This window comes from Heliangelus exortis, chromosome 2, assembly GCF_036169615.1.
Source record: "Heliangelus exortis chromosome 2, bHelExo1.hap1, whole genome shotgun sequence".
NCBI lineage: Eukaryota > Metazoa > Chordata > Aves > Apodiformes > Trochilidae > Heliangelus > Heliangelus exortis.
In genome coordinates, this window is record NC_092423.1 from 61218268 (window position 1) to 61245176 (window position 26909).

Here is a 26909-nt window from a genome sequence, read left to right on the forward strand (position 1 = left end):
CTCAGGGACATGGTTTAGTGGTGGACTTTGCAGCGTTAGGTTAATGGTTGAAGTCAATGATCTTAAGGGTCATTTGCTAACTAAATGATTCTATGATTCTGTGAACATCCAACATTACCCTGCCCTATTCTTAAAGCTGAGAATGAAATCCAGATAAAAAGCAGCCTTCTTGAGAATAGCTTCCCTGTCTGTGGTGGGAAATAATTTATTTTCTGCTTAAATAGGGAACAGCAAGGACCCAGAAATCTACACGCCAGCAAGCGTCTCTTTTAATTAGACTTCTCTTCTGAATATCCTTTTGCATTACTTTCCAGAAAACTTAGCAGACAGTGTTTTTCATTACTGGTACTCTCCCCATCTGTCCTCATGTGCAGGATATCTGTGCATGAAAAGAATTTACAAGGCTGAAGCCAGAGTGGAGCCTGCTCAGAGATCATTGGTGACTTGGACAAAAGAGAAGTATAGTTAACTTCTATAGGATGAGAGTTATATGCTGGTTGCCCAGCAACAATTTGATGACTGATTTAATTTTCTTTTTAGTAATGTTTGGCATAATTTGTGGGCACTCGTTTCATAATTGTGGGCACTGTGACATTGTGGGCACATGTCACAGGCCGGTGATTTTCGTTCTTCAGTTTCATTTCTTGTGCCCAGAGGCCACAATTCCTGAGCACGTGTGATACTGCAAAATATCTGAGAAACAGGATTTGCAAATGAAACCTCACCTGTTATACCTTTTATCTGGGTGCTTTTGTTACACGTGGTTGGGATACACCCAGTGTTCTTGCATTAGCAGCAAAGATAAAGCTACAGTGTACAACCACCATTCCTGTCTGCCAGTGGCTTCCTGCAAACACAAGTATCATATTTTCCATTCTCTCATTCACTTGCTGTCCTTTACTGATCACTGTTCAAGATGTCAGTGATAACCCTGAATTTTTCAGAGCCTGCTATAGGAAGGAAATCCCCTTTGTCTATACAACTGCCTTTTGCCCCCTCCAGCCTTCACAGGTAAGTGCAGCTGAGCAACTCTGCCTGTCAGTTCCCAGGCTCAGAGGCAGTATTTTCTTGGGCAAGGCCTTCTGTCTGGAACCCCTGATATGCCTATTGATGAACATCTCCCATGAGCTCCAGAGGATGATTTGAGAGAAGTTTATTTGGCTTATATTTCAGTGATTCTTCTGAGAGTTCAGTTGTTTATTTTTTAATTTATCTGAATGTAAAGCAAACAAAAGGGTGACAATTTTAACTCTATCCATTGTGGGTGGTGAGTTTTTGCACTTTATTATTTTTATGTGAATCCTTAATACGTGACTAACTACAAAGTCAACGGGCACTTCAAATCTTTAAATAACAATGCAGCAAAATATCCAGGTTTCAAGAGTACTTGTCACTTTCACAAGAGGTTGTTCTTTTGCTCACTGTACCAGGGAATATCACATCTTACAGTATGACATCATTCAACCTAAAGTCATAGAAGCTAAGTGGCATCATGCATGAGCCCACACAAAAAACAAATTATATGGGAATTTCCAAGCAGTGCACAAAGGCTGGATCCTATAGATAATTAAATATGTGCATAATAGTATATTTTGCCAAATTACTCAGCTGTTGCTTTAAAATGCAGCTACTATAGTTTATTGTGGCATTCTACCTTTATCACTGGAAAGATAAAACATGGCAGAGTTTGTAACACACGAGGATGGAAGTGAACAAAAGTTGCTAGAAGTGCAGTGCATTTATATCTGGCCCTGCCTTGAACTTTGCTGGTCAGGGTAAACCAGAAGTAGGAATGATCTTTGGTTTTGTTTCCATCAAAATGTAACCCCTAATTGATAGAGTTTTGCTGAGCCACATTTTAAGCTGTCATTATCTAATTTCTCTCTGGGGCAAAGAAACGTGTTTTCAATATTCTTTTTCCAGTTTAATAAAGCTGGCTGTGGTAGGAATATAATTGCAATTCCATGAAACAGCTCATATGACAGTTAAGAAAAACAATTAAAAATATAATTTTATATAAATATCAAATGTACTGGGATGAGTTCTGCTTATGCTGAAGCTACAGGTTGCATTGAACACAGCTAAGGGCAGGCTGCTCTTCCAAAGCAGGGAATTCCTGCAGCACATCACATTGTGCCCAGGTGCTCACAATCCTCACTCTGTGCATTTCTAAAACCAGGCCTCCTCAGTTCTTAGGCAGGTGCATGGGAAGGGCTGTGGAAACAAGTCTTGGGAACATGGGAAGCCCCACATTTTCCTTTCCCTATGCACTCCCCAAGCACCTTCTTAGCTCACACACTTTTTCAGCCCTGGGAGACATGGTGCCATCACTCAGACAAACAGACCCTTTCTCCTTTATCTGGAGACTTTTCTTTTAGGCCCTCCAGCCCAAAACCAAACTGCTGTTTGTTTCAAATAATCAGAAATAAAATCCACCTTGATGGAGTGTGGTTTTTGCTTCAAATTGTGAGACAACTTGAGTAAACATTCGCACTTCCGTATCTACCATGTGAAACACCCTTCCACAGTTCAGTAGTGAAATAACAATATATATAGTGTTCTAGGAACTGGCAACAAACACACTGTGATGCCTGGAACTGGTACTGAATCATGTAATTAGATACCAGTATGTGCAGCGTCAGACAATTTTCTACTTAACAGTATAAGCATCTGATCTGTTGGACATGTTCAAGTTTTCATCTGTTTGGACTTGGGCCATTGGGTTCAGGTAGCCTTGTTAAAAAGGGATTTGCAGGTCTTTGTGGTGTTACAGCCCTGCCAAGCTGGAAGCTATAGACAAGGTCAGTGTCTAGGACTCTCTTGTATTAAATGAGCAAGTAAGCTTATATGCATTGCAGATTCCCTGCCCATGAGATCTCTTGTCTAAAGCAATCTGCTGAAAGGTGATAGGGTTGAAGTCTAGGCTAGACAACATGCATATGGCAGAGGGTTTGTAATATTCTAAATAGCATCCACTGTGTTTTCTTGGGTCAACATACAAAGGGTGTTGGTAAATCAATAGTTTAATCCAAGTGTGACAAGACGATTTATCAAACCTCTTACAGAAATGCTTCTCTACAAGACAAAGCAGATTTTCAGCATTGCTGGCAGAATTCATTTGCACCACATGGAGTAACTCAGCTACAGCCAGTGAGAGATGCCTACAACCTTGCTTTCCTCTTCTGAGGGAAGACGAGCTGGGCTATCCAAGTATTTGTGCTTGGGACACACTATTAAGAACACTCTGATGTCTTGCATTACAGTATTATAACACAGAAAGGGTGGAAATAATGTCTGTGTTCAAGCTTAATTACCAAGGGGAATTTTCTTTGTTTTTGGTTGAAGAACAGGGCCTATTACTCCCTGGGCATTATAAAGACACTACTCAGTTGTCTGAAAGACATCAGTTCTTTTAATGGCATGGTTAGGACAGTGTTACAAAAAAAGGGAGGGATATCAGCATGTTCTAGTAACACCTGCAACAGAGAGTAAAAGAAAGGGGCAATTGCTTTTCTCCATTTGATAAGTTCGTGTGAACCAAGGGCAGCATTTGCAAAGCCTGGTTTCCTCCAGTTTGGTCCTGAACAACATATTCAGACATTACATGCCCCCAGCTTCTGAAATCAAAGGTAACAATAGGTGTGTGCACAAATTAGTAAATGTGTGTGATCACAAGAGTAAGGCCTCCAGGTTTGAATGATTCAGGCTGAGACTTCACAGGCATACATCTCCACAAATCAAATAGAGGTGCCCTTCTAAATTCCCACATTCAAGGATGTGCTTAGAGCCCCTGTCAGGATACATATATTAAATGAAAAATTTCTTTGACCTAAGGTCAGAATAAAGCAAATGTAATTAAAGCCAAAGAAAAAGAACAGAAGTGGGGAAAAGCCTATCCTTTAAAAAAAGTCAGAAGCCAAAGATTTTATTCCAAGTCTGTGTAAAATTACTGAATGAGAATTCTTGAAATCAGTTATGTGTACATCAAAAAGGGAGTGCACCTTTTGCACATGTAGAATATTCTTCTTATAAAGCCGCTGCTATAACATAGAACACAGAAAAAAAAATTGTAAGGCTATTAGAGCCTTACAGCTGCTTAAAACCCACATATAATTCCTCACAGGATAAGAGCCTCTATTCATATTACTCAAATGTTTTCCCTCAGCTGGAGACAGGTGAAATGAGTACAGTCTGCAACAAGATAGTGTGAATGAGCTCTAACCTTTCTTCACCAAAGCAGGTACAAAAAGATACCAGGCATGTTTTACTCTGTGGATAAATGAACACAGTTCGGTCTCTCATTCTCTTGCCTATCTACTATCTGTTTGTGCAAAGGTTGATTATTAAATTTTCCTTAATTCTTTTTTAACTGTTTTCCTCAAAGAGACTTACAGATGAAAAGGAGAGAAGTCCATCTAGGAGAATGCCTTGTTCTAGGGTATTCCTGGTTCAGCTCTTAAAAATGGCACAAAGATGTAGCTATTTCAGCATCCTTTACTGGGATCAGCTGGCATCAACACACTTACTGAACATACTCCACCTATGTATATGTGTTCCCACTGTGGGACAGATATGACCCACCACCTTCCCCACAGACCTGGCCTCTTTCCTCTTGGAGGATATTACAGATTTCCTTGCTCTGGATGTACTGTAGTTACTATCTAAATTTTTCTTTCTGATAAATCCTAAAACCCCAGTACGTATGAGCTCACAATGGTAAGTCAGTTGGGAATGATTAGGGAAAAAATAAAATAAAAAAAACAAACAATGGTTTAAAAAAAAAATAAAAACTCTTTCCTTAATTTTTCTCATGGAAACAAAAACACCCAGTGTCACCAGTTGTGATTGTTGTGACTCTACACTGGCCATGAAAACCAATTTTCTTGAGAATTGTAACTTTGGCCAAAAGTTTATTAGAAGCTTTAAAAATAGTTGTTTGATGATGCATGTAGTTTTACCTAATCCTTTAGCTCACAAGCTTGAATGAAAATAGCCTTTTATTTATTTCACAATCAAACTCTAGTTGGAAAAGAACTTTATTTTCCCCATTGTTTCCTAAAATGCACAGTTCAGCTTGGAGGGGAGGGCAACTGATGACCCGTTCCATGCTTTTACATATTTCTCCTATAGAACCAGTTCAATATTCATGGATAATTCAGACATTAATGTAGAATAACATGCAGAATTGTCATTTGAAGAAATAAGCTGGCCACATATATTTACGACTTAATAATTTTGTGTATATTACATGTCTACCACATTAAAGAAAGGTCATTCCCATAGAAACCTTTCTCTACATATATTTCCATTAGGAAAGCAACTTTATAAGTAATTATTGATTGCCTCTTAATAAACCTAAACATTTGAGTTTGACCATACTTTGCTTTGTGTTCTTTGGCCTTGGGGATGTTCAGGAATAACTCAAATGAAAGCATCAAGAACGGACACATTTCATTTTTGTCATTCCTAGTGTATTCAAATATCATGGAGCAAGTGTTCAAATGGGAAATTAACAGATTCTCATCCCATTTATGAAAATGGAAACAAAGAAATAGGCAGAAGAAAAACATGAAAAGAAATAATGGAATGCATAAAGTTGGAGTGAGCAGACAAAAAAAGGTAAATAGAAAGGGAAGGAAAAAATCTGACACTGAGGGAGCATCCTGTGGAATGACAAGTAGAATTTTGCGTGCTGGCTTCAGACAGGAACAGGTTCAGAGGATGTTCCTGCAGGATGATTCTTCACCACCTCCCCACTACCACAGTCACCTGATAACACAGTTAGGGAATGAGTTGATACCTGTCATGTCATTCTTATTTAGTAATTTGCCAACTCAGTTTGTGTTCAGGCACACCAAAGAACAAAATTTATTATGAACAGTTTTCCTGAGCCTGTGAAAGTCATTGCAGCAGAAAGGCAAATAGGACTTAATTTTATTTACTTTAACTCTCCACTTTTGGCAATATCTTCCACCTTCTGGGTAAGGTTTCCAAAGAATCTGGAAAGTTTTACACACAGCTGCTAATGCTACTAGACAGCTAACAGAAACAGCACTAGTCACCTAAACAGGTCTTATTCTTAACTAGGAGGCTGTTGGAGAGGAAACCACACCAAGGTAAACCATTCGCTCATAACACTCCTGAGAAAACGTGCTTCATATACCGAATGATAAAAACAAGCAATTATCCATCACAGAGCAAACACTTTCAGAAGTGTGTGAAACAGCTGGAAGCAAAAGGAAAGAGAAGCCAGATACCTGCCTGTGTCCCTCCAATAGCTATGGAGCAGTAGCTCATTTTAAGAAGTAACTCCTGAAAGTATTTTCCCCACTTAAGGTTACAGTAACCATAAGTAGAAATTCAAAACTCACCTTTTTTTTTTTTTTTTTTTTTCCCCTTAGTTTTTAATGCAGTGCAGAATTGTTTTCCTTTCCCTGAGCCCTAAATGGGATGCGTGGATCCAGCCCCTGTGCCTTCCAGCTCTAGCAGCAGTTACACCAATCGTGGCATCTGCTAGAAGCCAAGGTCATTAGCAGTGAAAGCCTGCACCTTTGCACTCCCTTATGTGTGTCCCTCTGGCTCCTGCAGTTTCCTTTCCTGGCAGTAGCAGCTTCTGCTCTTCATCCTGCTTTAAAAACACTAAGAAATGGGAAAGTGAGGGAATACTGAGTGAACAGCAGCAACATAATCTTGCAAATGAGCCATCACGACATTTCCAGCTATCAAGTTCTGTGTAGCTCCATGTTTGATATGTCGTATCTAACAGACAAACTGGCAATGGCCTGAAAGTGCCTAAAATTTTCCACTTTTATGTCATATTTACTTTAAATAAGCAAAAGGTAATGGAGGCAGGGATGCAGAGATGGAACATGGTAATATATGTTGTTTCTATACAGAAATGTACATAGAAAAAGTATTATTGTGGAGCTGTTCAAAGGCACTGGCTTGGCTAAAGAAATTCAGCTGGGCAGCCCCAAGTAGAGCTTTCCATACACATCAGTGTGACAGCTTGGTGAATGCCAACATTTCCTTTAGAGGCAGCTCAGCATCCCAGGCAGTCCTTGTCTCCCTAGCTCACTCAAAGCCCTCACAAAACATATCAGGTTTTCCTCCAGTAGGCTACAGCAGAATCAACTTTCCCCACCCTCCAAATTAACCTCATCCCAGACTTAAAATGAGTTGGGGGCAGTCTGAAGGGGTGCATCCTAAAGGGGTGGGCTGACCTGGAATCTTCACTGTGTATGTACCAGAAATGATTCACCTCAGTCTGCTAGTCACAGCCCATGTTTCAGCTCTGAAGAGGTGTTAGATATAAGGCTGCAGGGCAAGATAGTGTCTATCTAATTTTTCAGTGTAAACAGTGAAGTCTCTGTGGTGCCCAGGTTCTCTACATATGGTCCTCAAGTCTTTCGAACAACACTTCTTTAGAGGGTACAGTTTTCCTTAGCCTGTGCTATATATAATGCACACAGGAGAGTAAGAGGAGAAAAAAAAGACTACCTCCATGAGAGTCAAAGCAGCTCTGCCAAAGTCCAGGAATTTATGGCTTAACATCCCGAAGGCTATCAAGAATAGAGTAGAATAGAATAGAATAGAATAGAATAGAATAGAATAGAATAGAATAGAATAGAATAGAACAGAATTTCATTTGGAAATTACTTATCCTGTCCACTTCTTCAGAGTGAATTTCACGTGAAAAATGCTGTTTTCCACAATGCTGAATTTTTAATTTTTTCTCCCCCTCTCCCTGTCACAGATACCATCATTATAGGCTTACTCTTGCTCAGACTTGTTCCAAATCAGAATTCTTCAGATTGCTGGACTGACCTAAGCCATTCATTCTGCAGAAGTTCTGGTTTTAACTCAATTACCTTTTAATGGCACATGGCCTCCCTGAAGCCCGGGCTTCCCATGGTGCCCCACAGTCTCCTCTTTCTGGGAAAGGATTTGCTGTGGGCACTGAGTCCATACAGATGCATTATGAGAGTTGCAGCCCACATGGGGAATTAAGCCTTTGAGGGGAAAGTGGAAACATAATGCTCCTCATCTTCAACTTCAGTGTACCATAATCAGAAAATATGCTTTCCTGGTGATAAGGTGTATTTTGGATCACTTCAATTTATCTCTCAGCTTGCTTCATGATGACATAAAATGTGCCTCAAAAGCATATTTCTAAGATAATTCTTTTGGACTTTTGATTCCTAAAAATCTCAGTTTGCCAAGGTTTTTTCTCAATTTTCAACCATCTCAGATACCTGGGTTTTTTTGTGGGTTATAAATTCCTTTTTTCCCACACCTCTAACTTTTTTGCTATCTTCCTTTCTGTAATTACATATGATACAACATTTTTCCCACGTGAATTGTCACTAGGACCTAATCCCAGATCCCCAAATCTCACAGTAAAGAACTGTTCACTCTGAGTTAGCACAACAGTAGGCAATTCATTGAGCAGACAGACAGACAGACACATCTTTTCCATGAATGCATTTAGCATCATTGTTAAAACTGTCTCATTAGCAGTTTCAGCTTGTAAGAAAATGAAGTTAGTGCAAAGCTTCTGAAAATAAATTCTGCAGAAGATATCTTTCTGCTTTAATAGAGATTGAATGCAATCCATTACTCTTTCCCCATGTCCTGAACAACACATCAAAACAACATTTAGCAAGCGGGCTACATTTCACAATATACTCGCATCATAGATGGACATAAAATAAGTTGCCTGGCAGTGTAAATGCCCTGGAAAGGTTTGTTGGTCATTTGGGATTTTTTTCTGTCCAGCCTGGCTTCTCCCAGTACTTTAGGATTGCCCAAGATTATTCCATGATCTCATTTGTGTCTTCAGTGGCTGTTAACCCTCTGTGGTGCCTAAGAAGAGAAACTTGAAGAAGCCTTTTGCCCTGCTCCTAGAATTCAGGTTGCAGGAGTGCTAGGCAGCACTGCTGTTAATTTCTGGCATTGGCATATCCTGCCTAAGTTAGATGCAAACACCATGAAATCACAGGCAGGAGAGAGATGCTTTGAAAAACAGGTACTTTGAGTTCTGTTTAACCAAGCAACGGGTAAAGCACAAATCATTGATTCAGTGATTTTCCCCAGTTTTTCAGTTTGCTTAATGATCTCAAATATGTTATTTTCCTGAGTGAACTGGTGGCTAAACAGTAAGTGGAAAATGTTATTTAACTAGGTGTTTTCTCTCCAAATTATGTGCCCTCCAAAAAGTGGGTCTTGTGAAGTTCTCCCTTTGCTCCTGGCAAGTCCATGGAGATTCACCTCAGAAAGTTTGGCCCATGAAACTCCTGCACAGATTTTCTGACTTCTCTGCCCAAGAATATTAGAAACATGGCACTTGAAATCTGTTTTCCCAAAACATTTGGACTAGTTATAGAATGATAGACTTTAAAGATCATCAAGTTCCAACCCTGCAAGGGCAGGGATACCTTCCCCTAGACCAGGTTACTCAAAGCCCCATCCAACCTGACCTTGATACCTCCAGGAATGAGGCATCCGCAGCTTCCACGGTCAACCTGTGCCAGTTTCTCACCACCCTCACAGTGAAGAATGTCTTCCTAATATCTAGTCAAGTGCCTTCACACAATGTTTGTGGCAAACAGATGCAACAGGGTTACTGAGAAGGATGCTTAAGGATTGGGCAGAGGCTGTGTGGATTTTTTTAGTTGCTGCCTTCAGCTAGACAACTTCCTACTCTATAGATAATTATTATATCTGAGGTTTTTTGTTTGTTTGTTTATGCCTAACCCAGTAGCTTTCTTTGTGGCACGAAAATTATCCCTAACATCTTAAAAAACTTGCTTTGCTCTGACATGAAAAGGCTGAATTCAGCTACCCAGGGAACATGGTGGGAACTGGATTAAGTCCTGTGGCAAAATCCTTTACGTCTTACCATACTGCCTTTGTGGCAGATGCTGTATTTCCCTTTACTAGTTTGTTAATTTATCATTTTATGGTAGCAATGTTCATAAATCCCTTAAATTTCTTCTCTTATGTAGGGTTTTTCTAGGCATCTGTGACAGAGGAGACCCAGGACTTCTACTCCTTCTCCCACCTCCAGCCAGTTTGGGGCCCTGAATCTTTAGGTTTCCCAGGATTTGTTCTTCAACCAAATGCTCTCTGTGTCAGTCAAGATTTACTATATTTCTTACCCTTTTTTTTTCACACACTCCATCTCTGGAATATGCCTATGCATTTATTCTTCCTCCAGAGTATCTTGTCTCTCCAAATTACAGTTTTGGCTCGAGCTGGAAATGAGTACAGACATGTTCTCTTACAGTCCAAGGAAGTGAAGGAGGGACAAGGACTTTATCAGTAAAGTTATGGTTGAAATCTGAAAAACAAATGTTGCATTTACCTTAACCAGTGTCAATTTGCAGTTTGATACATAGGTAGTTATCCCCAGTACCAAGGCTAGTTAACATCAGTTAAAAAGTAATATAAATATAGTATTTCTTCCTTCATAATGAGCTCTGTCAGTCTTCATGTTCCTGTCTCTCTTTGATGCCATTCAAACCCTTTAGTTTGGTGTCTTCAAATAATTTTTAAAAATCAGCTTTCCAGTTTGAAAAACCATGTGCAGTTGAGGAGGAGGCAAAACAAACAGAGCTCTCCATGAAGAGTTATTTCTACATAAACAACTCCGTTTGATGAATTCCACATAAATCACCAAATAAAAATCTTGCAAGATAATAGAATGCCAAGGAATGGCAGCTCTTCTGCTGAATTTTAGGTCAACCAATACAATTTAATAATTACATCCACATTGCACGTCCCTAGCATTTTTTTCAAAGATAATCCTCACATACCAAATGGTGGAGTTCCATAAGACATCCAAATGCTTGGGTTTGTTATTTTTTTCAGAATGTGGTAGTTAACTTACTTCTTGTTTGACATGTGCTGAAGTACCTGTGTGCAGGTACACTAATGATTCCTACCCTCCGATAATAAGATGTCAAACAAAACATCGTGACATTACTTACAAATTATAAAAGCTACAAGTGTCTAATGACACCCAGAAGTTGCTACTGAGCTCATTTTGATATGTTTACTCTTGACTTATGCCTTTATGTTAAAAAAAAAAACTATCATTTTCAGACAAAATTATCATTAAAAATGGCAATATACCTTTCAGCAGATCAGTTAAAATCTGTGGTTTGGGCTTTCTTTCTTTTACAGAACCTTTATTGAGAGCTTTTAGCCACAGGCAGCTGTAGATCTAGTCTTATAAATACTGTCAAGATAATTAGAAGAAAGAAAGAAAAATACCTATTACCAAGTTTTGCCTTTTTCCCACCACTGGAGAAGAGATTTTTAAAGCAAGCTTTCCATAATCTTTGAAATGCTGAAATGCCACAGGACTGAAACAGGGGCTGTAAGCAGACACTGTGACTCACGACTCACAAAGTTAAAAAGTTCTGTTCAGAATAGAAGGGGAAAAAAATAACAAAAAAACCCAACCTAAAAAAAAAAATAAGACAATTTCTTTCTATGTTACTATAAATTCATTTTAGAGCTGGGCACAAATCATAAAACTCAGATTCAGACATAAACCTGGGAGCACGCAGCTCAAAATAAAGCTGAATCATTGTATCCAGACTGCCATAATTTCTGGCAAACAGGTAGTAACTGATTAGTTAGCAAAGTCCAGTGAACAGAGCCCCTCTCTCATAGTGTATTTCCTGATGCACAATATCACCTTACATCCTGTACTGATGCACTGTAGAAATTTCTAACTCCTTAGGTCTCTGTGACAGGCATATTTTTTTATATATAAATAAGAATTACAATTACAATAATTTTCTCAAGGAACATAGCTTGGATAAGAATTTTCACCCAAAAATTCAAGCCTCATTTATGGAATCTCCCATAAATACAAGTTATTTAGCAAAAGAAAAAACATGGGACTTTTCCTGAATACATGCATATGGGGAAAACATGAATAATTACAGAAGATACTGTCATGTTTTTCATTTTAGAAAAAAAGTAGTTATTGAAGATAATAAGTTTGCTGATCTAATGTGTTGTCTGTATTTGTTACTTGATGTCAAGAAAATAAAAAGATTCTATAGAGTGACTGATGGCAAGTATTATAGGGGTAGGTCCTAGACAACCATGTTGCCTCCTAAATCATAACAGTTCCTACATTGTTTAAAGTATAAATCACACAAAGTGGTCAAAATCCAGCTTTATTTTTCAGTCTAATGATTACATTGGTCGATTTCCAAGATCACAGCTAAAGGCCATGAGAACGCTTAAAATATTTCCCCACCCATATACAGGCATCAAGAAGAAGGAAAAAGAACAAGGGCCATACAGAAAGCACAGTGATGAAATAAAGCATTCAACATGGACTTACTTATCTGCAAGTAAGCTTTGAAATTAGCAGGAGACATGATGAATTGATTTAACATCCCACTGAATTCTCAGAACTGAAGGTGGAAGGGGACATATGTAGTGTGTGGAAACTCTTTACTATGTGTTTGAGAATTTCAGGTTTTCCTTTCCTTTTCCTTTCCCTTTCCTTTTTCCTTTCCTTTCCCTTTCCTTTTTCCTTTCCTTTCCTTCTCTCTTCTCCTCTCCTCTCCTCTCCTCTCCTCTCCTCTCCTCTCCTCTCCTCTCCTCTCCTCTCCTCTCCTCTCCTCTCCTCTCCTCTCCTCTCCTCTCCTCTCCTCTCCTCTCCTCTCCTCTCCTCTCCTCTCCTCTCCTCTCCTCTCCTCTCCTCTCCTCTCCTCTCCTCTCCTCTCCTCTCCTCTCCTCTCCTCTCCTCTCCTCTCCTCTCCTCTCCTCTCCTCTCCTCTCCTCTTTTATTAGTATAATTTTGTGTTTTCCTGTGTGAAAGATATTGTTCATTGAAAATTATTTCAATTTTTTCCTCCATTTTCCTGTGCAAAGCTCCAATGGAGTACCATTAGCACCTAGTTCCACACATGCTTATGAGTGCACTCATTTCAAGCCACTTTCAGAATCAGGGCCTTAACATGAAATAATTCACTACTGATTCTGATATGTATGGTGGTTTTGTTTCTTAAAATGTACTTGGAATTTCAGAGTACCCTGAAGTATCTGCAAGTCTTCTCTCAGGAGAATAACTTTCTGAGGAATCAGATTTTCAGGTAAAAAAGCAGAATGACAAATACTTAGTTTGATGAAAATGCTGAATAATAGCAAAATAAAAATATGAATACAAATTATGGCTGTGTCAGTCATAATTAACCAGTCAGGAGAAACGTCAGTGTATCTGGATCTTCTGTGAGAAAAGAACTGAATATTTCAGGAATTCTTTAGGAAGGTACTGAACTTTTCTTGCAATAAATTATTTATCCTTAAAACTTTCCTTTCCTTACTTCCTCCTCAAATTATTGCAGAACTTTCTTCTCCTCAGTGAGATCAGGAGTGTAATCACATGCATGTATACAGTAGACAGACAAAAACACATACCCATAAAAAAAGCAGCAACAGATACCACCCCCAGCTTCCCCCAGTTGTACATTTGATTCTTGCTGGTGCCATTAAGCAAACACAAAACAACAGCAAGTGCATTCTGTTGAAATGTTTAGCTAAATGGAACCAAAACAGTCACAGTTCACAATTTCATAAATACATTAATTAGAAGTGTCTCCAAATAGCATGTGATTTTGAATTATTAACATAAAACACTGCATTATAAATGACTGCAAATTGCATTCCTTAGTGCTCTCCATGCTTAATTTATTATGCCGTAGGAAAATTTGCAAATTACTTTACTGTTTTATATTTAATGGATAGTTTTATATGTATATTGTTTCATTAAGATAAAATTAAACCACAGTGTACATATTATATGCCTTTCCAGTGACATAAATGTCACTAGAGACCCTCAGACTTTGTCAGGAGGGGAGCATGCTTCTGTCACTTCCTGGATTTAATAAAGAAGTGAAGAGCAGATTAAATTTTCTGCCCTTTCCATACCCATCCGTAATCACTCCTTCCAGCCAGCTCATTTCTGAGCCTTGCAAAGGGCACTGCAGAAAAGTTTTCTGGTGTTTGAAAGTAAGGAGAAGCAGCCCTCCCTTCTTCACCTCCACTGTTGGAAGGCAAGGGATGCTCTTCAACAGTGGTTTCTGCTGCTAGGGCAGTGCAGTGATGCCACCCATGGTCTGTGAGTAAGAAAGAAGGGAGCAAGCCAGGTAAGCCTATTCCCCTGAATCCCATGTGCAAAGATAACTCTGGAAAATTGTTTCAGTCTCTCAGGAGGATGAAAAAAAAAAAAAAAAAAGATGCTGGCATGAGCTGGTGTGCTGCACTGCCAAGGTTTTTTGTTGTCACATCTTCCGGCGGCAGGGAAAGGATGGAAATAAAGTATATTAGGAAATCCTGGTGAGGTGGTGAAACTTCGGAGGGGCGGTGGAGGACATAATGTATATATAAGGAAAATCCATTAAAAATGTAACTAAAAAGACATTAATCTTTGACAACTTCTTTGCATGTTGTCTGTTCTTAGCCATTTGTCTTCTCTATTTGTAAATTCCTTGGAAGAGGAATTGCCTCTAACTATGTGCTTGTAGAGCGTGAGTTACAATGGGGACTCAACTTCCCTCAAAACCTGAAATGCAAATAGAGCGTAAATAATAGATATTATTTATGATACATAAATAAATAGCATTGGGCCATGAAGAAGCTTTCTAGCTGCATTTGAATAGCATTTCAAATTCCCTGTTTTCTAAGAACTAATAATATCCCTTTGCTGGATGTGACAGATATTTCTGTGAACTCTATTTTTTTCTGCAATAGAAAATAGAAAACTGTCTTTTCTAAAATAAAAAGGAACCTGTCTGCACAGGTTCCAGGCAGTTTTGACGTGTTTTGTTGGTTGGGTTTTTTTTTTTTTAATAAATATATAGCACGATAAAATACCACAAGAAGTGTAGGTAGAGCATTGGTATATTTGGGAAAAGCTATAAATTCTGCTTTAAATTAAAATTATATTAATGAAACTGAAGCTACAAGAAGATGTGCGCAAAAGAGAGAGACAGCCCTCTGAGCTATTCTTTTCAAGTAATGAAGATGAGACTCTGTCAGAGATTGAGGTGTCAAAACTGGAAGTGCTGGAACAAATTCACAAATTAAAGAGCAACAAGTCACCATGACCAGATGGCATACATCTGAGAGTTCTGAAGGAACTTAAGAATTAAGTGGTTGAGCTGCTAACAGAAAAATATGCAGCCTTTCATTAAACTGCTACCATGCCAGAGGACAGGAGGTAACAAATACCTCGTTTCACAAAATCTGGAAGGTGTGTTCCTGTGAGCTTGATTAAAGCTGGCGATTGCTTTTCTCTTTTAATCATCCTGGCTTCAGAGAGAAGTTCAGCACATCCAGCAAAAAGAGTGAGCCTCAGCCTATCAGGAGCCCCCAGCGAAGGTGAGTGCAAAGGTTTTGCTGATTCAGCATCCATTGTGTCCATTAACCTGTCTATGGCTGGGGGGCCTTGTGAGGACTGACTTCAATGATAATTAAAAAACAACCTCCCTAATTATCTCCTACCTTGCAAAACACGGGTTTGGTTCCACAAGTGCATATCCCTGGCAGTATTTTCAGGATAGGTTAAGACTTTCCTTGGCACATTTATAAATGGGATGAGAGGACAAGTCTTAACTACTCAGGATTTTCCTTCTGTGTTTATGCCCTACTTGCATTTCCTTATCTCCCAGATAAGAAGCAATCTGTGGTAGCCGAAATCACAGAGAAGGAAAAATTAGGGCAGCACAAACTACACACCTGTATCACTGCATAGATTTGAAGGTTCATTCACCAGTCCTGTGGTCCACAACTGCTGTGCTGTTGCTCAGTGTGCACAGAACCACACGGTCCACCCCACACAGATGAAGCAGTGCAGACATGACCCTTAGCCTCAGATACTCCCTGTGTTCACAGAATGGCCATGCATGGCACCAGCAGCACACCCCTGCCTTTTTTTGCTAGGTATGTATGAGGAATCCAGCCTCCCCCCAGGCAAAGCTAAGGGATGCAGACATCTCTGCTCCTATCCTCTGGGTGTTACAGAGCTGAGAGCCTTATTATGCTCATATCAGACTGACTAAAGTATATCTGCCAGCTAGATACTTAGCTTAGGAGAGACAGTATCAAGATTTAGGAAAGTCATCTCTACCTGCGAAGGTCTCTGTCACTCACTGGTGCTATTTAAAATATGCCTCACATCTAAATTGAATACACCTGGCTTCCATGGATAGCTTGTTCTTGTGTTCTTAAGGGTAATGAATCTCAAAAAAAAAAAAAAAAAAAAAAAAAAAAAAAAAAAAAAAAGATGGGGTCCTTCTTCCAAAGCAAAATCAACCTTGTGGTTGACAAACTTTCATTTGTGAGAGCTGAAGATTCTGTTGATATTTCAATAATATTCAGAAATGTACTGGAGAACTGCTATCTTGGATGCACAGAAGAGTATCTGCTTGAGAATAACCAGCCACTTGGTGTTTCAGACACATATTTCCAACATGTAACAGTGAGATTCAAGTCACTGCATCAAGTGAAAACTTCAAGCTACTACTCAGGGTAAAAGAGACTCACTTTCTGGTTCGAATGAGAAATTCTATCCACGTTTAAAACAAAACACACACTCTTGTTTAAAATCCAAATGTTTTGGATTTTAAAAATGTTTTTTTCCCCACAAATTTAATGCTTTATGAGAGAAAATCCATGAGTACATTCTTGGGGCATCCGTAGCATCCTGGAACAACTTTTCTTGCAGAAGAAGGTAGCTGTACAGCAGATGTTGAGAATGTCTGACTTAGATACAGGGTCTGGGGCCCACTCTTACTGCAGCAGTATCTTTCCATCTATCAGTCAGACTGGAGGTACAAGACCCCTTGCTAAATGCAAGAGCAAGTGGGTTTTGCTCTGAACTGGGTGGTCTAGAGAGTGAACCCTTTTCTTCCACAGGTGCAACAGGGAAGTGTTGGTAACATCAATCATACACAATAGCAACTTTAGGACTATGGTGCTTTTCAACCCTGGAACATTTTCCTAGCTAGAGTTGATGGACTGGCCCAAAGAAGGAGGAGGACTGCTGCTGTCTTCTGAGAACTGTTGATAAACTGGCTTTCTTCTTCCCATGCACATACACTCATATTTTAAGGGAAAACATAGGCCTTTTTTCAGGAGAAAAAAAACCAAACCAAACCAAACAAACAAACAAACAGAAACAAACCCACCAAACAACAGAATATATTTTAAACTTTGATTTTATTTCTTGATATTCCTAATGCACACAGCTGTGCGTGAGCAGTGGGGGCATGAGAAGAACTCTGAATCCAAGCAGGATTTCTCTGCTATTATCCAGATGGGTAGGCTGGAACAGACCAAAATCTTCCATTTTTGTTCCCTCTTGGATCTGCTGTATATTGGACAACATATTTAGGATGATGTCTCAAAAGTCTTCCCTTTTCTTTCATTATTAGCAAAGGATCATTTTGGTATTAATCACTCATATCTTTGCCACAGTTACCACCTTCAGAAATGTAAGTTCTAGTACATACATCCAAGTGGTCTGGATGGTCAAATCCACTCATTCTTCTCCTAGAATGGGGAAACCTAAGTGTTAGATCATGATGGAAAGTCCCATCATGAGTGACTTTCATATTTTCAGTGGAGGAACCACAAACAGATGTTCCTGCAGAAATGTGAAAAACAGGATATGTGTGGGAGTCCTCACTGGGAAGAATGGTGGCAGTTTTGCAGATTAAGTCCTGGCCATAGGACTCATGCTCTGCAAAAATCAATGGCTTAAAAATAGCTGACCCTCCCAACATATTCCCTGCACATTCTTTTCATGGCAGTCACTTCCTTATCAGGCAAGAAATATGGACAAATTCACAACTTGGTCTAGTGACTTTTAACCTAGAAATACAAGCTGCTTTCATGTTTTATCACAAATGAATTCTATACATGATTATGAAAACTCAAATTTTCCCATGCTTGACTCAAATCAAGGCCTATGCAGTTTAGACAGCCAACATTTTTGCAGTCCCTAGGCTAGAGGAGTGCAGCTTGTTCTTCACAAAGCTACCACTGGAAAACTACACATGGTTTGGAAAATAGATGTCTGTTCAGAAAATAGATGCTCTGCAGTGATCACTGGCTGCTTTCAATTAAATGTGCTACCTGAGACCACCAGCTTTCTCCACAGGACTGATATGCAAAGATATGGCTGGGGTTTTTGTGTGCTTTCCTGTTGCAGCCACCACATTCTACTGGCCTTCTGCAGACCTTAAGGCTCACTCAGCAGAGAATCTCAAATAATTGCACCTGATGGATGTTTCAGAGTGGGTTCAGTCTCTACACCCTCTTGGATCTACCAGAATCTCAATCTGATAAGCTTCAAATTGGCTTGAACCTTCTATCTGTTTTTCAAATAACTAATTGGCTTTTGGCAAAATTTACCTCAGGCTCAATTTTTTTACAGTATCTCTACTCTTGGCATTAGTTTCTTCTGGTTGAAACCAGAGGAAGACAGGCAAGTGTCACAGATGCATCTAACTGTCAGAAAGCAGACAGATAGCCAATGAAGCTGAAATTATTTCTTCTGTATAGTTAAAACAGGCAAAATAATTAAACCAAGTTGAGCCTGAGTGAAACCCAAGCTTAGTTTCTTGGCTCCCAAGCCAAAGTGGCTTCAGGACTTTCCAGATGCAAGATTGCTGAAACAAAGGCACATCCTTTGTAACACCTGGTGGAGCCAGGATTACCCTTGATATTCCCATTTCTTTAGCAGTGTTTGGACACAGAGACCTGGAAGCAGGCCATGATCTCAGACAGACAGTAAGAAAGCAGGCATAGAAATCCTGATGTAATATGTGGGTGCTGACCTCTGGGACAGTTCCTGCTTGTTGGTATTAATGGAGGCAGCAGCTCCAGTCTGGTGCTGGGCATCTCCCCAATTTTCTTTCCTCCTCTGTATAGCCAAAACAGTTAAACTGGAAATCTGGGGGTCTGCTGGGATCAGCTTAAAGCACTGCTCCAGCCAATGACTTCCACAGCAAATAAACCAGGGTGCTTCTGTTTGACGTTGAGCAGCACTTAGGTTGTTAACTTTTTCAGGCTGTAATTTCTTTCATTTTGTAGAAGTCTCAAGTCCCTGAGCTTTGCCCCAAACCTGGAATCTAATGTCTTTGTCTGCTTCTCCCTGACATGTCTCAGAGATATTAAAAATCAAAAGAAGACTCTAAGGAGCAAATAAAGCCTCTTTAAAGTACTGTTTCGCTTTTGTGTTAACTAACAGAAGATTTTTGCTCTCTCTCCCTGGCCCCAGTCAGATCTTGCATAAAAGGGAAAAAATGTACTTAAAAGTAATGTTTTCTTTCCACTTTCCCCTGTGCTTCTAATCATTAGTCTTCCCGCATTTCTCTTTTATTCCCAGACTGGCTTGTGCCGAATCAGATTATAATACATTAAACCTCCAAGAAACACAAAGCTCTCCAAAGTGCTCTTTGGGGTCTCTGTACATGTGTTCTCTTGCTCTTTCCTGCAATAATTACTGCCATTCCAGGGTCAGGTCCTGCATGCAGGTCCCACTCAGCTTCACCTCCCACATGAATTCAGGATGTGCTTTGCCTGTGTGTTGCCTCTGCTTTTCTGTGCAGAAACAAGAGAATTGCCTTGTCTACAAGGATTCCTTGCCCTACTTTTCCAGGCTGTCCCTTTTTGCAGAAGAGAGTTTCTGCAGCTTCTTTGGAGAAGTAGGGATGGTGATCTTCCAACTGATTTATTTTAATCAAAGCACACACCTTAATCAAAGAATCACAGAATGTTTCGGGTTGGAAGAGACCTCCAAGATCAAACAGTCCAACCTTTGACTAACACCACAGTCAACTACTAAACCATGACCTTAAGGACCACGTCCAAATGTTTTTCTAATACTTCCAGGGGTGGTGACTCCACCACTGTCCTGGGCAGGCCATTCCAATGCCTGACAACCCTCTCAGTGAACACAATGTTTCCTAATATCCAGCCTAAGCTTGCCCTGGTGTAGGTTCCATCCATTCCCTCTGGTCCTATCACAGCTCCCTGAGGAGCAGAGGCTGTTTCCCTCCTCATTCCAACCTCCCTTGAGGCAGCTGAAGAGAGCTCTAAGGTCTCCTCTGAGCCTCCTCTTCTCCAGACTGAACACCCCCAGCTCCCTCAGCTGCTCTTCACAGGACTTGTGCTCCAGGCCCTTCATGAGCTTCATTGCCCTTCTCTGGACACTCCCCAGCACTTCTGTGTCCCTCTTGTAGTGAGGTGCCCAGAACTGAACACAGGACTCAAGGTGCAGCCTCACCAGAGCTGAGTACAGAGGGATGTACTCAGAGGGAGGGATGATCACCTCCCTGTTCCCTGGCCACAGTGTTCCTAACACAAGCCAGGATGCCACTGGCCTTCTTGGCCACCTGCACACACTGCTGGCTCATATTAAGTCAACTGTCAACCAATACCCCCAGGTCCCTTTCCAACTTACAGCTCTCTAACCACACTTCCCCAAATCTGTAGCTCCCTATAGGGTTTTTATGACCTAGGTGCAAGACCTGGCATTTGGCCTTGTTAAACCTCATACAAACCTGTCCAGGTCCCACTGTAAGGCTTCCCTACCCTCCAGCAAGTTGACACAGCCACCGAGTTTGGTGTCATCTGCAAATTTACTGAGGGTACACTCAATCCCCTCATCCAAATTATTAATGAACATATTAAAGAGAAGAGGCCCCAGTAGTGAACCCTGGGGGACAGCACTCACGATTGGTCACCAGCCAGATTAAGTTTCATTCACTATCACTATTTCAGCCTGACCATCCAGCCAACATTATCCAGTGCAGAGTATATTTATCCAAGCCAAGTGCCATAAGTTTCTGAAGAAGAATGCTGTGAGAGACAGTGTCAAAAGCTTTACTAAAGTCCAGATAGACAATGTCCACAGCTTTTCCCTCATCCACTAGGTGAGTCATCTTGTTGTAGAAGAAGATCAGGTTAGTCAGACAGGACCTGCCTTTTGTAAATCCATGCTGACCAGGCCTATCACCTGGTTGTCTTGCATGTACCATGTGATGGTACTGAAGATGACCTTCTCCATAACCTGTCCTGGCACCACGGTCAAACTGACATGGTTTCCCAGATCATCCTTTTGGCCCTTCTTGTAGATGAGCGTTACATTCGCCCCAGTTTGCCAGAACTGTTGATAAATAATTCCCTCTACTAAAGGCACAGCTGTCAAATCACAGTCCTGGCCTGACTGACACCTATACTAAGGGTCCCTTTTCAACAAGGCCAGGGCCCTCACCATTTTCCAGTCTTGTGTGATGACAGTCAGTGCTGGGAGCAGTTCAACAGTATTTGTGCTTTCAGGAGAACACACTGTTCTTAGCTTAGCCTTTACCCTGAGCAGGAAGGAGGCTGTATAGGGCACTCACTCCTGGAAAGAACAGCCTCATCCTAAGGCAGCATAGCACAGAGACTTGAAGATAAGGCTGTTGCCAGCCACATCAACATGTCAGAAAGCACACATAGATAATTCGCAGCAAGGTTTTATCCCAAACGTGTTTTGACTCATCAATCACAGGTTATTGAAGAATAGTAGCTCTGTTCTTCCCAAGTAGCACTTTCATCTCTATAGGAGAGGGATGAGGAGCTCCAGGAGTCACTCAAGGATGCAAAGAGACATGATCTGCAGTAGCCAAGGCTGCTTTATAATGCGGCTGCTAAAGCCCTGCAAATAATCTGCTGCTTCCAAGGAGGTCAAGTGACAGAGGCACAATCCAAAGCCCTTGGTGAGCTCTGCAGCTGGAAACACCACTTCTGCCCACTCAACACCATATAGCTCAGTATACAAGAGTGGTTATGAACTTAGAGCAAATCAGTCATTACAAGTTCTGCAGAGAATTTATTACCGAATAAAAACCCAAAACAAAACAGAGAGGACAACCTGAGCACTAGACATCCAAAGAAATAACAATGTGTGCTGAAGCCATTCAAGCTGCTTTTTTATTTTGGCTTCTGCAAGGGCAAAATGCACCAAAATCCTTGGTATTATCAAAAATTGGAAATACGAGTTTTGGGCAGACCCTGCTCCCAGGAAAGAAAAATATTTGTCCTTCAGCTACCACCACAGTCCCTTTCCTTCTTCTGGAGAACATCAGCCTCTGTTTCTCCTGAGAGTGTAGAGATAGCAATGGCAAACCAAGAGGCACAACAGCTTTGTTAGCAGATTTGAATGGTCCTAGTTCTGATCTTTTCTTCTGAAATAAAGTCTCCTCTCACATTTTTGTACACATTGGTGTAATAATGTGGAAAAATGGGTCTTGAGGGAAAGAGGGAAGGTTAAAATCCATTTCTGCTCTTGATCTTAGCAGGAAATGAGCAGGTACCTCACAAACTGAAGGCCGAGTTATCTAGCCTGCTGCAATGCCACTAAAGAGGCCTTTTTTCTATTTAAAGAAGTAATATAATAAAGTGTTGGTCCATTTCATTATAATAGCTAGGAAGGATTTGCTAGTTTCACAGCATAAATTTAGATTAATTTTTTAGATTTGACAATGTTATAAAAATTATATTGATTCTGAAATTATAATTTTAGATTGGTTCTGTCATTTTAGCCTATTAGCAGTCTTTAAATGAAGTGATCCAACATTACAATCAATCTTATTTTCCATTATGCACTTCCTGGTGCTAAAAAGCGAGATCGATTCTAATTAACTACACTGGTTCAGTCATTTGGGTGGTTTGTTCAGGAAAAAAAAAGTTACTGGCCTAATATCGCTAAACAATTTATTATGCATTTATGTGCTGAATTTATATCCAAAATAAATATAATTTCTGTTGTAAAAACAATACAGTTGCAGCTCTCTAAAATATTAGGATGGCAACATCAGTGCTATTCCTTTAGCCAGTGCAGTATATGTAATATTTTCAGGGTTTTCTTGAGCTTTAAGAAGCAAAGTAGGGTCAGCAAAAAAATACTTCGTCTGCAGCACAGGCTATAAATCCATATGTACATTTAAAGCAACTTGGAAAATGGCATTTCCAGCATGCAGCTGTGAGCTAAGAGAACAGATTTAAATGCTGCTTAAGAAGCCATGATGGTGAAAATAATGCTATGAAGAAAGCTGATGTGATTCAAATATGAATCATCTCAAAACTTCCTTATTTCTTCCTGCAGTTCCCAGCTTCTGCTTGCTCTGATGTACTGAGCCTCCAGGGGGACTGCTGACAGAGACCTTGATACCCACCTTGTACTGTGTTACTGGCAAACTCTGTAGACCTCTGGCCTTCAAATGAACTAGAGATGGTGGCATAGGTGCAAGGCAGAGAGAAACCAATATATTGTGATCTTACCTGAAATAAACCTATAAGTCTGATAAATACGTGAAGAGAAAAGTGAAAGCTGGGGAGGTCTGTACCTTCATTTTAAAACAAAGACAGCAAAGGCTGACCTCAAATAAAACTTGAGGGAAAAATCTACTTTGATTGCTACTTTATTCCTTAGTATGCTTAAACCATTCTCTAAAGTCAAGAAAACACTATTACTTCAAGTACCAATCTGTTACTTTTCTCATCTATAATGCTTGTGCCTGGAGCCTTTTCTAACTTTTTCCTTGCTTTTCCCTGCTACAGCTTTAAGGAAATGGAGCATATACATCCTCTCCACTAAATCAGCTCATCTATCTGTCACACTCAGTGCAAGTTAGAAACAATCTTCAGCTCAGGGGATGCTACACTTGCTTTTCCAATCACTGCCATTGCATCCTTTCATGTGGAGCAACATGTTGGGAAATGACTCAAGAATAATAAATGCGAGCCTGGCATCCTGCTGCAGCGTATTTGTTGACCTCCCTCCTTTCATACGCCCTCACACATGCTTTCTTCCTATCCTCCTAATGGCATCATCTTACTAAGAAGCCAAATTACTCAAAAGAACTATGAAAGGGAGCAGAAGCTTTAAAATGTGTCACATATTCTTATGTCTTTGGGCATTCAATGGAAAAAGATAAAATTACTGTGAGCCCCTGTGTCTGTCCCCTTTGAGTTGCTCATATTGTTCCATGAAGAGGGTCTCTCCCTATAGCTTACCATCTACAGACCCCAGAGGAAAAAACATCTTCCCAAGGGGAAGAGAAGTCCCACAGAGATAGGAAAACTGGATGGTAGGTGCACCAGCACTGTCCTTCCCTGTAGACCCTCAGCTACTGCTGCCACTCATCATGAAGCTGGACAGTAATTCTTAGGAAGGGGAAATCTCAGAATCTCATTTCTTGATGTGCTCCTTTTATTCCTTCCCTCAGCATGCCTCAGAAGTGAAGACGTTCTGGCTCAAAAGATTGACTTTGGATTCTGTGCAAAGTCATGGCAGAAGACAACCCTGGGTGCTGCTCTGGCAACATTTATGTGGGAATATGCATTTTAAATTGGTGGTTTGTTAGCTCAGTGACAGAACAACTGCTTTGAAAGTAAAAGTCTTGATTTGTTACTGCTATTGCACTTGCATTGCAAGCCATTAATTATTTACCATCTTGTAAGAAGCCCTCAGGAGTCTGATTTTCCACTCCTCACACCTCATGTAATCATTTACATCAGTGCAAAGTGAGTGCAAAACACTATCACATGGCTGTGAGCAGAGAGGTCTGGCTCACGCTGAGTTTCACCATCCTCTGCCACCAGACAGAGCAGTGGAGGATGAAACTGAAAAGCTTCAGAGAGGGTCTGAGGGTATGTAACACATTGCTCCTGTTTGCACAAGGCAAATAAGATTAGTTCACCTTTTTGGCTTTGACTTCAGGATGCCTTTTTGTAGGCCATTTGGATGGTTATCCCATCCCTCCAAAGCAGTGTTAGCAGTTGGTGCTGTGCAAGGCAGGAGAGGGCTCTGCTGTGGTTGAACACCACCAGGGGAGATGGAGGTGTGGCTCCCTTTCTGTTCAGGTCACTTCATGATGACAACAAGCCAGAGCCACATCTGCAGCAGCAGAGCCTACATTGATATACACCTGATGAGGTGGTGGTGGGATGAAGAGCCTGGCCTCATCTGGCCATCCACTGGTGCCACTGGCAAAGCAAGAGGACACACAAGACTCCTGCCCATCTCACAACAGTCCCTTGAAGTTTACTGAGTCTCACCAGCACCTGTGCAAAGTGCTCCAGACACTTTGGCTTGTAACATGAGGTTGCCACAGACAACAGTGTGGGGGACACGTCCCCTTCCCATGGCCCTTTGTGGGGTGGCAGGTGTTCCCTATCACTGCAGCCTCAGGTGTGCCAGGTCCTGCCCCTGTGCCCAGGTTTTGTCCCAGAGAAGCAAGGTACCCCTCACCAGCTGGATTTCTAGGCACAAGGATGGTATACTAAGGAGGCTGTGGGTGGAGAAAGGCCAGGTCCCAGGGCACCTGAAGGAGAAGACAGCTGAGGGTGATGTGGAAGGACACCATGCCTTGTGGCTGCTGTCACCTGGAAAACAAAGGGTGTGGGAGCAGGGCAAGGTGAGAGATACCGCAAAAGAGATGAGAATACACTTGTGCAGAAAACTGCTTTTGTTTCTTTCCCATTTCACAGGCAGTGTGTCTATTAAATGTGGCTTTTGTTGCCAAAGGACTTGTCATATTGCATTAGGTTTAGCAACTTCTGCTGTGGCAAAGTGTGCAGCGTCTCCCTTCACATAAAGAAAATATTTTCACAAGTCTGTTCAACCTGCTAACTGTGATTACAGACAGTTGGCCCCTGACATGACATTTATTGCTCCAGCTTCCAAGAGCCTCACAGCACTGCCCAGCCAGCTACCTGAGGAGCACATATGTGTGTGGAGATCTTAAACAAGTTTCTGCTAATGGCTTCATTTCGTACCCTTTTAGTAGGTTTTTAGCAGCTTGCTAGAAGAGATGTTACAGTTCAGTAGTAAAAACAAGAACTGAAGGAGTATGTGCAAGCTAAGACTTAACATTGCTAAACCCCCTCTTTTTATGCTCACCTTGAAATGTACATTGCAATATGTAATATCCATTTTCTGCCACAAGTGCTTTTGCACATGTGTTTCTACACTGTTTCTACACCACACACAATCATAATTGTGAGTTACTGAGGGCAAGGGGAAGAGCTGAAATTGCCATGGTATGCTTCTCTTGAGAGACCATCTCACCTGGAGTGTAAAGGCAAGAGGATGAGAAATTACACCAAAATTAGAGATCCCACTGGGCAAGGTGTGCTGGTGACAACCACAAAAAAGGGCTTGACCTAGTTAGGCCCCCACATCCACGAGATCAAAAGAAGATGTCTGAGAGGAAAGTTTGTCATGAAATAAAAAGAAAAAAACAAACAATAAAACCCACACAAAGAAGACTAAATGAGCAAACTACATGTTTCCCTGTGCCCCACAGGATATGCTCATCACGATTACAGCATCCACTGGAAACAACTGCTGAGAGACCAACTTCTCCATTGCTGCATCCAGTAACTTCAGGCTTCTTCAAGACCTGTCTAACTATTTTCCTGGCATTTAGGAAGAGGAGAAAGACAATGAAGGCTTTGTCAGGACAAGAGAGTATCATCTGGCAATCATTTGCTGATTAATGACTGACACATGAGGGGAGGGGGGTGAGTTGTTTTAAATTGGATTCACTATTTTAAATATTTTGTATGAGTTGAAATAATTTAAAAATGTGTTAAATGGCCTGGCTTTTAGCCTTCACTTTCCCTTCCTGCACAAGACATTTGTAGGGCCTGAAGTCTTACATGACTTGGCCTATGCTGCCTTACTTTTTGGCAGGTCACTTTGGTCTATTCTTTTCCAAACAGAAATTAAGCTTTGGCCGAGAGAGAAGCAGAGCAGAATGCAGCCTGCTGCAACAGCTTGTAGTGAGTTGGAAAGAACTCTGTGTTATAGATGAGAGCAG

At 40.7% G+C, this 26909-nt stretch overlaps 1 long non-coding RNA gene across 1 annotated transcript in view; it reads right to left on the minus strand.

The window, feature by feature from the left end:
* The window catches only part of LOC139792659 (uncharacterized), a 103365-nt gene that overhangs the window by 4313 nt on the left and 72143 nt on the right, over positions 1-26909 (minus strand). The window lies entirely within an intron of this gene.